Below are 15,173 nucleotides of genomic sequence, written 5' to 3' on the forward strand. Positions count from 1 at the left end.
AAACCATCCCTACCCTCATGCAAAAACAGACCTTTCTTGGCGAGTTTCAAGGATTTCTTCTCTTGGTAACTATTTGTGGGTTTTTTTTTTTCAGTCAAGCATTAATTCAGAGGCTTGTAATGAAGTGGATCCTGAGAGAAAAATGTGGAGCTTACACAGTTGTGTGCCTCCTCTCCGCCATCTTGACCAGAAGTAAAACATCCTAGTTTTCAATATTCACCCTTGTAAAACCTTGTGTTCCAAATGTTTTTCTCCCTCCTTTCTTTCCTAGATGGCAAGTAATCCAATATATGTTAACCATGTGCAATTCTTCTATATATATTTCCATAATTATCATTCTGCATAAGAAAAATCAGTCAAAGAAGAAAAAAAAAAGAAGAAAGAAAACAAAATGTAAGCAAATAACAATCAAAAAAGGGAAAATACTATATTGTGATGATATATACTCAGTGTCCACTGTCCTCTCTCTGGGTGCTGATGGCTCTCACCATCATAAGAGTATTGGAACTGGCATGAATAACCTTGCTGTTGAAAAGAGCCATGTCCATCAGAATTGATCATCATATAATCTTATTGTTGCTTTGGACAATATTATCTTGGTTCTACTCACTTCATTTATCATCAGTTCATGTAAATTTCTTCAGGCCTTTCTGAAATCATCCTGCTGATTGTTTCTTATAGAACAGTAATGATCTATTGTTCATAATGATTCATGTACCACAATTTATTCACGCATTCTCCAACTGACTGGTATCCATTCAGTTTCCGTTCTTTACTGCTACCAAAAGGGATATCACAAACATTTTTGCACATGTGGGTCCTTTCCCTTTTTTTTTAATGAGCTCTTTAGGATACAGAGCCAGTTGAGACACTGCTGGATCAAAGGGTATGCAGTTTGATAAGCCTTTGGGCATAGTTCCATATTTCTCTCCTAAATGGTTGGATCACTTCACAATTCCACCTACAATATATTAGTATCCCAGTTTTCCCATATTCCCTCCAACATTCATCATTATCTTTTACTGTCATTTTAGGCTATTTGAGAGGTGTGTAGTTACCTTGATGTTGTCTTAATTTGCATTTCTCTGATCAATAATGATTTAAAGCATTCTTTCATGTGACTAGGAATGGTTTTAATTGGAGAATGGCTTGTAAGCTTATAAATTTGAGTCAATTCTCTCTATATTTTAGAAATAAGGCCTTTAGCAGAACTCTTGGATGTAAAATTTTTTCCAATTTACTGCTTCCCTTCTAATCTTGTCTGCATTGATTTTGTTTGTACAAAACCTTTAAACTTAATATAATCAAAATTATCCATTTTACTTCCATAACGTACTTTAGTTCTCCTTTGACCACAAATTCCTTCCTTCTCCATAGATCTGAGAGATAAGACTATCCTTTGTTCTTCTAATTTCCTTGTAGTATCACTCTTTATGTCTAAATCATGAACCCATTTTGACCTGATCTTGGTATAAGGTGATTCCATGTTTTATTATATTTATTTAACAATTTTTTATGAGACCAGTTGATCTGTAAATTCTGGGTTTTACTTTTATAGAGAAGCTAGTGCTGCAGCAGACAGAGCCTAGAGTCAAGAAGAACTGAGTTCAAAACTGGACTTAGGCATTTACTAGCTGCTTGACGTTAGGCAAGTCACTTAAATTCTGTTAGTTCTTGAGCTGTAAAATCATATACCTTATAATAATAGCACTGGCCTTCAAAGGTTACTGTGAAAATCAAATGAGGTAATATTTATAAGGTTATTATCACAGTATCTGCCACACAGAAGTTCTATGAACTAACTTTTGTTTATCACACCATCACCACCACCACCACCATCATCATCATCAGTGATCCCATCTGAGATCTGTCAGTTCCTTGACAGAGATTTTATTTACAATGACAGATTATATGTTTTGGCCAATGATTTTATAATTATACCCTCAAATCACTTTATAGCTCCTTGAGTGGAAGCCTTCTTATTCTGAACTACATTAGGTTTGTCTTTTTGGTTTAGAAAATCCTACTGTTATAATTATTTAATCTATCAGGTCAAATGACTATTTTCTTCAATGGACAGTTGGACATGGTGATCTTTCTCCTATCTTCCTTCAAAAAGGAAGATAAAAAATTCATTTGCCATCTTTGAGGGATTTTTGTGATCCTAAAAGGGAGTTTGTAAAATGAAATGTTTTTAGTTGTCCCATGGATTCTTTATTTATCTTTCTACTTTACATGTGTATATATACATATACACACATATATATACAATTACACACACATATATATGCATACATATATATATATATATGCATTTATATGTATAGATAGATATTAAACCTAATAGGTACTGCATAGCCTCTTTTAAAATGTTTTTAAAATCTTTGTTCTCTCACCTCATTTTTCCTCTCCATACTAAGTAGGGACTAATATGAGATCAGACTCATCAGAAAAGATCAAATTTAAGCAAAAGATACTGTAAGAATGATGGGAAAAGACCAATTTAATGGATGAATTAAGCTAAAGCAAAGAGAATGAGACAGGTAATATATCTCTAGAGAGGATACTATGGGTCCATGAAGTCAAATAGTCAATAATAGTTAGCAAGCCAGATTGTTGAGCTGATGAAAGAGAATCAATCTCTTTGTGCTATTTAATATTAACTATTGAGTGTGGGTGCTCACAAATATTAGCCAGAAAACTAAAGCCGTAATAAGGCAAAACCTGCCCCAATTGAGTCATGGGCAAAGACACTTAATTATTTTGTAAATGACATGCCATACTTCATGGGGTTCTCAGCTGTAGTTGGACTAATCTTCATATTATTAAAAAAGGGGACTTTTTTCTCCTGTATGATGACCTGTTTGACTTTCCTAGGCTTCAAAGAGTTATTGTCTTGTTCCCAGTGTCTGACTTTTTAGATTGATGATACATTTTTCCTCTTGTGTTTACACTGTAGTGTTTTCAAATAGAATCTAATCTATCTATGGGTTATTTACTTTTTATTAGATTTGTTAACTCCCATGGTGGGCGTTTTTTTAGTTTTCTTTTCTAAATTTGAGCTGATAGTGGTTTTGTTTGTCTATTTTTTTTGTTCCCTTTTCCTGCCAAGGATATTGAACTGATATGTTTTATGTTCATTATTAAACAGTCTATCAGCCATGCATGCTACCTGCATAAATAGTTACTATTCCATATTCAGGAACTGTTTATTATTGTTGTTTTGAATGATGTTTTCATCAGTGCCAAGAACCCCAGGGTAGTGAAACTCATTTTGCTGATACAGATGAGCAGCATGTCTTTAACTTATAGTTTGTATTAAAAAGTTGTTTGGGACACTGAGAAGTTAAGTGATAGATAATATATGTTAAATAAATGCTTTTTGATTAATTGTTCACAGTCACACAGTGTATGGAGGAAAGGATTTGAATCCTGGCCTTCTTGGCTACCAGGATGTCTTTGTATGCACTATATCATGCTGCTTCTCCATCAGGACTGTAGTTACTTTATTATAAGTTCCAAATCTACCTGTTTCATGAAACAATCCTTTTTTCTTATTTTCTCGGTAGATGTAGAAAGGAGTGATAGACCTTGAATTAGAAGGTTGGCGGAGGTAAGTTTAGATTTTTATCTTTATGCTTAGCATAGTTCTCAGCAATTTATAAGTGTTTATTTAATTGAACTGAGCAATTTCCTAACAATTAGAGCTGTACAAAATGGAATGTACTACATTTTTAAAGGCAGTGTGCTCCCCGTCATGGAAAAGCTGCAAATAGAAGTTATGTCGAGGATTATGTATTAAGCTAGTTTTACATTAAATGGTCTTTTCAGGTTCCTTCCAAATCCAGTTCTTTGATTCTTAACTATCCAAACACAATTTAGTCTCATTATGTGTTTTGTTAATGTCCTCAATTATTATTATTTGGACTAATTTTTCACATTTTAATTCAGTTTCAATATCATAGGACTATGGATTTTTAAATCTAAAATGAATCTTGGTAATTATCTAGTGCAATCCTATTTGTTTATACCTGAAGTGCAAAGAATTTAGGGAATATTCACAGTCAGAGGTATATAATGACAGATTCAAAATTTGAACCCAGGACTTGTCTTCAAATCCAACACTTGATCTACTACTTTGTGCTGCCAAGGATACATTATTGTACCTTCTCATTCAGTTCTTTTTAATAACTCCATTGCTGTGTTATTTTAGCTCAAAAGAGATATCAGAGTGCTTCCTCTAGCTGTTAAAATTTTTACTCTCACTTTAATACTCTTCTTTTTTCTCTCTATCCATTGCATCTCTCCTTGATATCATCTACACTTCTCTCCTTTCACTTCTACCTGCCAGTCTCTATCTTTCCAGTAACATCTATAGCCTAGTACTTCTATCTCTTATTAGTTATACTTTCGCTAAATTTCTGAGACACAATTATAGCAAGTTTGTCACTTCTATTTCCATTTGCTCTCCTCCAACCCTTTTTTTGAAGTCTAGAATCTGCCTTGGAATATTTGTCAATTCTCTCTTGACTTTCCTGCCACTTCTCACATCTGTTTGTTGTCTGATTTGGAGGGTCAACTATTATGTCACCATCATTTTCCTTGAGCTTGTCATGAAATTCCTTCTTGCCCAGTCTAGCCCAGTCTTTGTTGATTCAGCTCTAGTGCTATCCCACACTTATTGGCTTTCTTCCAACTATTAAATTCAGCTCTTTACATCTTAAAATTTTTAGTGCCAAGAACTTGTTGTTACAGGTTTGCAAAACTTTATTTGTATTCTCTTGATTCCCAATTCCTGATTCCAATTCCAAAAGCTTCCTTTCTTATATTAATAATATCCTTCTCCTATATCTGAAAGAATTAATTTTATTATCATTTAATCAAACCAAATACACTTAAATTTTATAGAATTGTAGAGCTGAAGGGGAACTAAATATCACATGGATCATCCTTCTTATAAGACTGGGATTATCTTATTAGGTTGAGTTTAATAGGCTATTCATGTGAAGTATTTTTTTCTAGGAGAAAGGAGAAAAAAATCTCTTTAAAACATTATTTTTAAAATTTTATTTTTAGTATTCTTAGAAAATTTTCTCTCTCTTAACCAACAAGTTAGCGATTAATATATCAATTATACATGTGAAATAAAGCAACACATTTCTGTATTAATCATATCATAAAGTACTCAAGAAAAATAAAATAAGAAAACTATACTTCAGTTTGCACTCAAAGCTCATCAGTTCTTTGTCCTTTAGATGGATAGCATTATTTAAAAAAAAAAAAAAACCTAAGTCCTTTGGAGTTGTCTTGGATCATTGTATTGATCTGAGTAGTTGTATCTTTCAGTTAATTATCATTATAATACTGCTATTGCTAAAGATATCCTGGTTTTGTTTATTTTGTTCTATATCAATAGAGGTTTTCCCATGTTTTACTGAAATCATCCCCTCATCATTTCTTATAGAACAATAGTACTCCATTACAATCATGTATCACAATTAGTTCAGCCATTCCCTAATTAATGCACATCCTCAATGTCAATTCTTTGCTGCCACAAAAATAGCTAGAAATATTTTTGCATATATCAGTTGCTTTTTCTTTTATTTGATCTCTTTAAATTGATCTCTATTAACTATCCCTTGCAAATTTTATCAATTGGAAAATGGCTTGTACTTTTAAGAAAATTGACTAAGTTCCTTATATAGTTGAGAAAAGAGGCCTTTATCAGAGGATTTTTTGTAAAAAAAAATTTCGTTTTAATATTAGTTCATTGTTTATAGTACCTTTGATCAAAATGTAGTTTCCCTGATTATCTCTTTCAAATAGATTTATTTTTACTTTCTCTAAGATCATGGTCACTACCCCTCTCTTTTTTATAGCAACTTAAGCATAATAGATTCTTCTCTATCTCCTTATCTTAGTTATGTGTATATGTCTTTCTGTTTTACTTATGTCTCTTGTAAACATCATATTATTGAATTCCAGTTTCTAATCCACTCTGCTATCACTTCTATTTTATAGGTGAGATCATTCCATCCACATTCATAGTTATTATTACTAACATAAGTTTCCCTTTATCCTTTTTTCTTATGTTTATATTGCTTTTTCTTTTTGTCCTGTCCCTCCTCAAAAGACTGTTTTGCTTTTGACCATTGCTTACATCAGCTTCCCTTAAAATCCTCCTTTCTTACTTCCCTGTTGCACAAGATGAATTTTTATCCCCAATTGAATATAACTGTAAATATAAACATATTTTTCTTCCTCATTAAGCCAATTCCAACAAGAGTAAGATTTTAACATTGCCCATCTCCACCATTTTCCCTTCTACTGTAAAAAAGATTTCTTCCTTTATACTTCTTTCATGTGAGATAATTTTCCCTTCTTCCTGTGTATTTCTCTTCTTTATCCCTTAATTTTTTTGAATATTATACAAATGTAGTCAACCCATACTTGTGACCTCTTTTTATGTAGGCTGCTTCCAACTGTCCTAACATATCATTTTCTCATAGAGGAATGTAAACAATGTAAACAAAAATCCTTATGATTTTTCTTCCATGTTTACCTTTTTATGCTTCTCGTCATTATCATATTTGAACATCAAATTTTTTATTCAGCTTTGATCTTTTCATTAAGACTGCTTGAAAGTCCTTTATTTCATTTAATATCCATTTTTTTCACTGAAGGATTTTATTCTTCATTACAATCCTAGATCCTTTGCCTTCCAGAAAAAAAAAAAAAAACAATTTTCAAATCTTTCAATTCTTTAACATGGAAGCTACTAAATCTTATGTCTTCACAATATTTAAATTGTTTCTTTTTGGCTGCTTGCAATATTTTTTTTTCTTGAGTTGGGAACTTGGGATTTTTCATCTTAATGTTTCTTTCAGGAGCTTATTGGTAGATTCTTTCCATTTCTATTTGACCAGCTAGATCTAAGGCATTGGAGCAGTTTTTCTTGAGAATTTCTTGGAATGTATGTACCAAAATGTTTGTGGCAGCCCTGTTTGTAGTGGCTAGAAACTGGAAAATGAATGGATGCCCATCAATTGGAGAATGGCTGGGTAAATTGTGGTATATGAATGTTATGGAATATTATTGCTCTGTAAGGAATGACCAGCAGGATGAATACAGAGAGGCTTGGAGAGACCTACATGGATTGATGCTAAGTGAGATGAGCAGAACCAGGAGATCATTATATACTTCGACAACGATATTGTATGAGGATGTATTCTGATGGAAGTGGATTTCTCTGACAAAGAGACTTAACTGAGTTTCATTGGATAAATGATGGACAGAAACAGCTACACCCAAAGAAGGAATACTGGGAAATGAATGTGAACTATTTGATTTTTGATTTTCTTCCCGAGTTATTTTTACCTTCTGAATCCAATTCTCCCTGTGCAGCGGGAGAACTGTTCGGTTCTGCAAATATGTATTGTATCTAGAATATACTGCAACATATTTAACATATATAGGACTGCTTGCCATCTTGGGGGGGGGAGAGGAGGGAGGGAAGGGAAAAAACGAAACATAAGTGATTGCAAGGGACAATGCTGTGTAAAAATTATCCTGGCATGGATTCTGTCAATACAAAGTTATTATTAAATAAAATTAAAAAAAAAAGAATTTCTTGGAAGTATTAAAGGAATAAGAATAGGCAATGAGGAAACCAAATTATCACTCTTTGCTGATGATATGATGGTATACTTAGAGAACCCCAGAGACTCTACCCAAAAGTTATTAGAAACAACTCACACCTTCAGCAAAGTTGCAGGATACAAAATAAACCCACATAAGTCATCAGCATTCTTATATATCACTAACAAAACCCAACAGTTAGAGTTATAAAAAGAAATTCCATTTAAAGTAACTACTGATTGTATAAAATATTTAGGAATCTATCTGCCAAGGGAAAACCAGAAACTTTATGAGCAAAACTACAAAACACTTTCCACACAAATTAAGTCTGATCTAACCAACTGGAAAAATATTAAATGCTCTTGGATTGGGCGAGCAAATATAATAAAGGTGACAATGCTACCTAAACTAATCTATTTATTTAGCACTATACCAATCAGACGCCCAAAAAACTACTTTGATGAACTAGAAAAAATAACAACAAAGTTCATATGGAAAAACAAAAGGTCAAGAATTTCAAGGGAATTAATGAAAAAAAAATCAAATGAAGGTGGCTTAGCTGTACCAGATCTAAAATTATATTATAAAGCAGCAGTTACTAAAACCATCTGGTATTGGCTAAGAAATAGACTAGTTGATCAATGGAATACGTTAGGTTCAAAGGACAAAACAGCCAATAACTTTAATAATATAGCATTTGACAAACCCAAAGACACCAGTTTCTGGGATAAGAATGCATTATTTGACAAAAATTGCTGGGAAAATTGGAAATTAGTATGGCAGAAACTAGGCATTGACCCACCCTTAACACCGTATACCAAGATAAGGTCAAAATGGATTCATGATCTAGGCATAAAGAATGAGATTATAAATAAATTGGAAGAGCATAGGATAGTTTACCTCGCAGACCTGTGGAAGAGGGAGGATTTTATGACCAAAGAAGAACTAGAGATCACTAGTGACCACAAAATAGAAAATTTTGATTATATCAAATTGAAAAGTTTTTGTATAAACAAAATAAATGCAGACAAGATTAGAAGGGAAACAATAAACTGGGAAAACATTTTTGCAATCAAAGGTTCTGATAAAAGCCTCATTTCCAAAATATATAGAGAATTGACTCTAATTTATAAGAAATCAAACCATTCTCCAATTGATAAATGGTCAAAGGATATGAACAGACAATTCTCAGATGAAGAAATTGAAACTATTTATAGACATATGCAAATATGCTCCAAATCATTATTAATCAGAGAAATGCAAATTAAGACAACTCTGAGATACCACTATACACCTGTCAGATTGGCTAGAATGACAGGGAAAGATAATGTGGAATGTTGGAGGGAATGTGGGAAAACGGGGACACTGATATATTATTGGTGGAATTGTGAACACATCCAGCCATTCTGGAGAGCAATTTGGAACTATGCTCAAAAAGTTATCAAACTTTGCATACCCTTTGATCCAGCAGTGTTTCTACTGGGCTTATACCCCAAAGAGATACTAAAGAAAGGAAAGGGACTTGTATGTGCCAAAATGTTTGTGGCAGCCCTGTTTGTAGTGGCTAGAAGCTGGAAAATGAAAGGCTGTCCATCAATTGGAGAATGGTTGAGTAAATTGTGGTATATGAATGTTATGGAATATTATTGTTCTGTAAGGAATGACCAGCAGGATGAATACAGAGAGGACTGGTGAGACTTACATGAACTGATGCTAAAGTGAAACGAGCAGAACCAGGAGATCATTATATACCTCAACAATGATACTGTTTGAGGATGTATTCTGATGGAAATGGATCTCTTCGATAAAGAGAGCTTTAATTGATCAAAGATGGACAGAAGCAGCTACACCCAAAGAAAGAACACTGGGAAATGAATATAAACTGCTTGCATTTTTGTTTTTCTTCCCGGGTTATTTATACCTTCTGAATCCAATTCTCCCTGTGCAACAAGAAAACTGTTCGGTTCTGCACACATATATTGTATCCAGGATATACTGTAACCTATTCAACATGTAAAGGACTGCTTGCCATCTGGGGGAAGGGGTGGAGGGAGGGAGGGGAAAAATCGGAACAGAAGTGAATGCAAGGGATAATGCTGAAAAAAATTATCCTGGCATGGGTTCTATCAATAAAAAGTTATTTTTAAAAAAAAAATTAAAAAAAAGAGAATTTCTTGAAGTATGATGTCTAGGCATTTTTATCATGGCCTTTAGGTAGCACAATACATTCTTAAATTATATCTCCTTGATCTATTATCCAAGTGAACACAAGCAATTTATTATGTATCACAACTGGAGAATGACAAAGAAGAAACAGTAGAAATGATATCATCAAAGAAATATATGGTTAATTGATGAGACAGCCTGCGTATTAGTCTCAAAGGAGAATCTGAGAAAGACCATAGTATGTTGGGTCTACTGCTATGATAACCTTAAGAGAACACATAAAAATTATATGTGGTAGACAGGAAAAGATGGAAAGAGATATACGTATTAGGAGTGCTCATATAAATGAGAACTCACTATTTAAATATCAGGGTACTTTACATACATAATTTCACTGGATTCTCACAACAACCCTGCAATACAGCACCTTCAGGATTTCTTTTTAAACTCATTTTACAGATGAGGAAAACTTTTCAGAGAAATTAAGTGACTTAATTGTGATTACACTGTAAGTCAGCAATAGAATTCTCCTGATCCTAATTTCTGCATTTTTTCCAGTCTACCACTTTGCAGTAGAGTGATATCATGAGGCTCAAATGACAGTGAAAGCAGCAATAGTCAAATCACTTCCCCTGTCTGAACCTCTGCTTTTTTAAATGTATAATGAGAAGGTTATATTATATAGATCATATATATCTATCTAGGTCTAGATAGAAGGGGACCTCAGAGGCCATCTTGTCAAATGCTTTCCTTTTATGAGGAATTGAGGAAACTTAGACCCAAGTAGTGGATTACCCAAGAGCATACAATTATTAAATGGTAGAAGTAAGATATGAACATGTCATTACAGTTTTCAGTTCCCAATGAAATGTAATATTATTGGGATTTTTTGGGGGTATTAATCAATTGTTCCCAGTGTGAATGATAATAATTTACAACTTCCACCCTTAATCCTGGTTACCAAAATAGACTATGAGTCAGACAAAGCACTTAGATTTCTAAGATCTATCTTGCTCAATGCAGACCAATAATTCAGATATGGGCAGTTCATGAGATTTTTCTCTACTTAATAGGGTGGTTGCCTTAAGATACATCATCAGGGTATAATATTTGGGGCCTGAGCAGCTGTTAAGTCGTCATGATATTAAGAAATATTAAAGTTCAACATAATGGGAGCACAGAACCCAGCTGCTCTCCCTTGTTGATCTGCTTTCTTCTTTCAAGGTCTTCAGCCCTTCACTGCTTCACATTAAGTAGACCAATGTGAATGAATTAGGACACATGTCAACTTGAGGGTAGTCTTATTAAAAACAGACCTGAAAATGTTCATACTGTTCAATTGTATAGTGTCCTTTCTCTTTGAGAAAAATCACAAACCTCAGAGCAGAATGGATAGCAATAATAATATTTTAGATGTTAGACTCTAAATTGTTTAAACATTATTGAATTTTACATTTCTCTCTCAATTTATACCATTCCTGCACAAATGACCCAAGTTGCCCTGAGTACTAAATTTCCTTAATTGATATATTTTTCAAAGGTTTGGTAAATGTTACAGTTTGCTGAGAAGCTTGCTTATAGGTTCCTTTATAGACTACTTGCAGTTAAATGAACATTGAGTACTTTTTTCATGTATAGTTATCTTTTATAGAAATATGAATCCAACTTTGTGAATTTTAGAGAGACCTATAAGAAGACATTCAAGTAAATACTGAGGTTGATTAATAGAGACTCCTCGGATAATTTTAATTATTAAAACAACAATAGCAGCAACAGCAACATTTTAAGAAGGAATCCATAAACGTCATCAGATTGCCAATGGGATCTATAACACAAAAAGGATTAAGATGCCTCAGTGTAGAAGGTAACATTTGAGCTGAGTTTTCAAGAAAAAATAGAGATGCAACAAGTTCAAAGTGAAAAGACTGTATTTAAGGCATGAAGGACAGCTGGAGCAAAGGCTTTTAAATAGAAGACAGAATATGAAACATAGTAAGATATTTAGTTTGGCTGACTATGGGTTGACTGTGACTGCTGTTGTCATTGCCTCATATAGTTCATTCATTAATGAGATAGCATGGTCCCACTCTTATTTAGGAGAATATATTATAGAAATGTTGATATATCTTTTTTATTTCAAATCTATATGTTTTCCTTTTAGTTTTATCAATAAATCATCTTGGGATGATCTGACTTAATTATGACTATTTAATACTCAATGCAGCTTCACTTTCTCTTCAACTACTTTTCAGTATTTTGAGTTTCTAAAAATTGATCTTAAACTTTCTGAGCTTCAGTTTTCTCCTCTGTAAAGAAAGGATAATAATATGTGCAATAGCTGCCTCACAGCATGGTTGCCATCTATCTTTCAGTCATTTATTTAGTTGTATCCAACTCTTCATAACCCCATTTTGAGTATTCTTGCAAAAAATGCTGGAGTGCTTTATTATTTCCTTCTTCATCTCATTTTATGTATGAGGAAACTGAAGATTTACTTCAATTAGTAAATCTATTTCCCCCCAGTCCTTCCATTGGTTTTCATTTCATTTTAAAAATAAATTTTGCCAATCTGATGATTTTGAGGTGAAAGCTCATTCTGGTTTAATATGTATTATTTTAATCATTAGGGATTTAGAACATTATTGTATGATTATTGATAGATTTCATTTCTTCCTTTGAAAATTACCTATTCATATCATTTAATCATATCAATTGGGAGGCTCTTTTTCTAAACATTAAAATCAGTTTCTTATATAACTTAGAAACGAGATCTTTGTCATAGAAATTTGCTTCAAAGATTTTTTTTCTCCTATTTACCTGTTGTGAGTTATATTAACTTCCTCATAGTAGTGACTATTTTTAATTGTTTAAATGTCTATAAGAAATGATAATAGACTAATTGCTTGTTTCTTTTCCCCATTAGATTAAGCAAAGTTAAATGGATCACTTGGAGTCACACAGTTAGTAAATTTTGGAAGCTGGATTTAAATTCAGTAAGATGTCTTCCTCATTCTATACCTGATACTGTACCCACTATGCTACCTTAGTAATATAATGCCATATAAATGTCTTATATATTATGATAATTATTTCTCATGACCTATATTTCAGTAGAATGTAAATACTTTGAGGGCAGAAAATATTTCATTTTTACTTTTGTATCCCTAGTAACCCAGCACTGTGATTGGCAATAGTATTGATTAAATTCCATAAGTCTTTGAAAATAATTTGCCTTTATAATATTATTTTATAAAATGTTATGCTAATTCTGCTCATTTGACTCTGCATCAGTTCATAATAGTCTTGCCAGCTTTCCTGAAATAGTTATCCTCATCATTTCCTATGCCTCAATCATATCATAATTTATTAAGTCAATCTCCATCTGATGGGTATCTCATATATTTTCAATTTTTGATTACCACAAAGGAGCTGTTATAAATATTTTTGCATACCCCTCTTTCTTTGATCTCTTTGGAGTATTTGTAGGAATGTGTTAATAAATATTTAACAATTTAGTCATAAGAAAAAATAAATATAAGATACACTTTTAAGTTCAGTTTACATTATTAACATTTTTCCATCACTTTCTGAAATCGAGACAATCAACAAGATAACAAATAAAGTCCTGATTTGTAGCATATGCGAGGTGTAAGTACTTAAATTGAAAATTTAATAATCAACACTTCTGAGCTTATTCAAGCTGGCTCTGTTGTGTCACTGGGTATAGACCTCAATATTTTTGTACCTATAGAGTCCTTTTATTTCTTTGGAATATATATCTAGCAGCAATTTTGCTGAGTGAAAGAGTGTGAATGAATTTTTTTTTTGTTGTTCATTTACAAAGAAGATTAATGATGCCATAGAGTGAGGTCTTCACTCTTGCACAGAATCATCAGTATCACTCTCTTCCAGAGTCATTGAAGTCTAGTGACAAGACAAAAGTGAAGATGACAAGAGATGGCCCAGGGATGCAGCAGATTTCACTCCACTGTGCTTATTTCAACTGCTTTCCTGGCCATTGGAATAAATTGTTCTCATCTACTCTTTCCACTGGATTTGAAGTAGATTTGTTAGGGTTAGACAATCCCCCTATCCCAACTCAACAATAGGTTTGAGGCCCTTCAATTACCTTGAACCTGGTTTAATCTATCTGCTGAAACAGTTTCCCACCATATGGCTGATGTGTAGCCTATAGCTTCTTGGAGCTACAGGTGAGGGGTGAATGCCAGATAGATGCCAAAGGTGGATAAACATCTCTGAAAAGGGCCTGGCAAGTCCTCACACTAGAGGTGTTAGTCTTCTTTGAACATCCCATATATTCTGCATGATTTAATAGCTTCCTGTCATAGTTCCAAAATGCTAGATCAATTCACAGTTCCTTCAATTAGTAAATCTATTTTCCCCCAGTCCTTCCAATAGTTTTCATTTCCTTTTAAAAATCAACTTTGCCAATCTGATGATTTTGAGGTGAAAGCTCATTCTGGTTTAATATGTATTATTTTAACCATTAATGATTTAGAACATTATTGTATGATTATTGATAGATTTAATTTCTTCCTTTGAAAATTACCTATTCATATCATTTAATCACATCAATTGGGAGGCTCTTTTTCTAAACATTAAAATCAGTTTCTTATATAACTTAGAAACGAGATCTTTGTCATAGAAATTTGCTTCAAAGATTTTTTTTTCTTCTATTTACCTATTGTGAGTTATATTAACTTCCTCATAGTAGTGACTATTTTTAATTGTTTAAATGTCTATAAGAAATGATAATAGACTGATTGCTTGTTTCTTTTCCCCATTAGAATAAATAGCCTAGAGTGGAGCAGTTGTAGTCATATATAGTATCTTCTCCTTTATGCTTCCAATGTAGTAGTATGTCTCTTAGAGTACTGATTTTGAACTTTAATATTTTAATTATCTCTCCATGCAAATGGATCTTTCTGAAATATTCTCATATCTGAAAACAATTATTTCCTTTCTGTAATAATACAACCAATCCCATGATGATGTTCATTTCTATGTCTTTTGTCTCCTAGCTTGCTTTTTAAAGGAAATATTCATAATATACATAACGCGTGATTTTCTGAGTAGACTAAAAATTTTGTAGATTATGTAATTTCTTGATTAAGAAATTTGACTTTCTTTTTCTCAGGCAGCATGTAAAATGTCTCCTTCTTTTGGCTCTATTGACCCTCTTTGTCTTCTAGTTCTCCTCTTCTCACTGGGTTTTTGTAATAGTACTTTTATAAATGGTCTCTTCCTACCTTTTGGATCAGTATTTGATTCCTTTGCAATTATCATTATACTTTCTATAAATGGACCTGTCTGAATCCTAATCTGAGAGGTTTTTTTCCTTTTTTTTC

Source organism: Antechinus flavipes, chromosome 3 (genome assembly GCF_016432865.1).
Source record: "Antechinus flavipes isolate AdamAnt ecotype Samford, QLD, Australia chromosome 3, AdamAnt_v2, whole genome shotgun sequence".
NCBI classification, from domain to species: domain Eukaryota; kingdom Metazoa; phylum Chordata; class Mammalia; order Dasyuromorphia; family Dasyuridae; genus Antechinus; species Antechinus flavipes.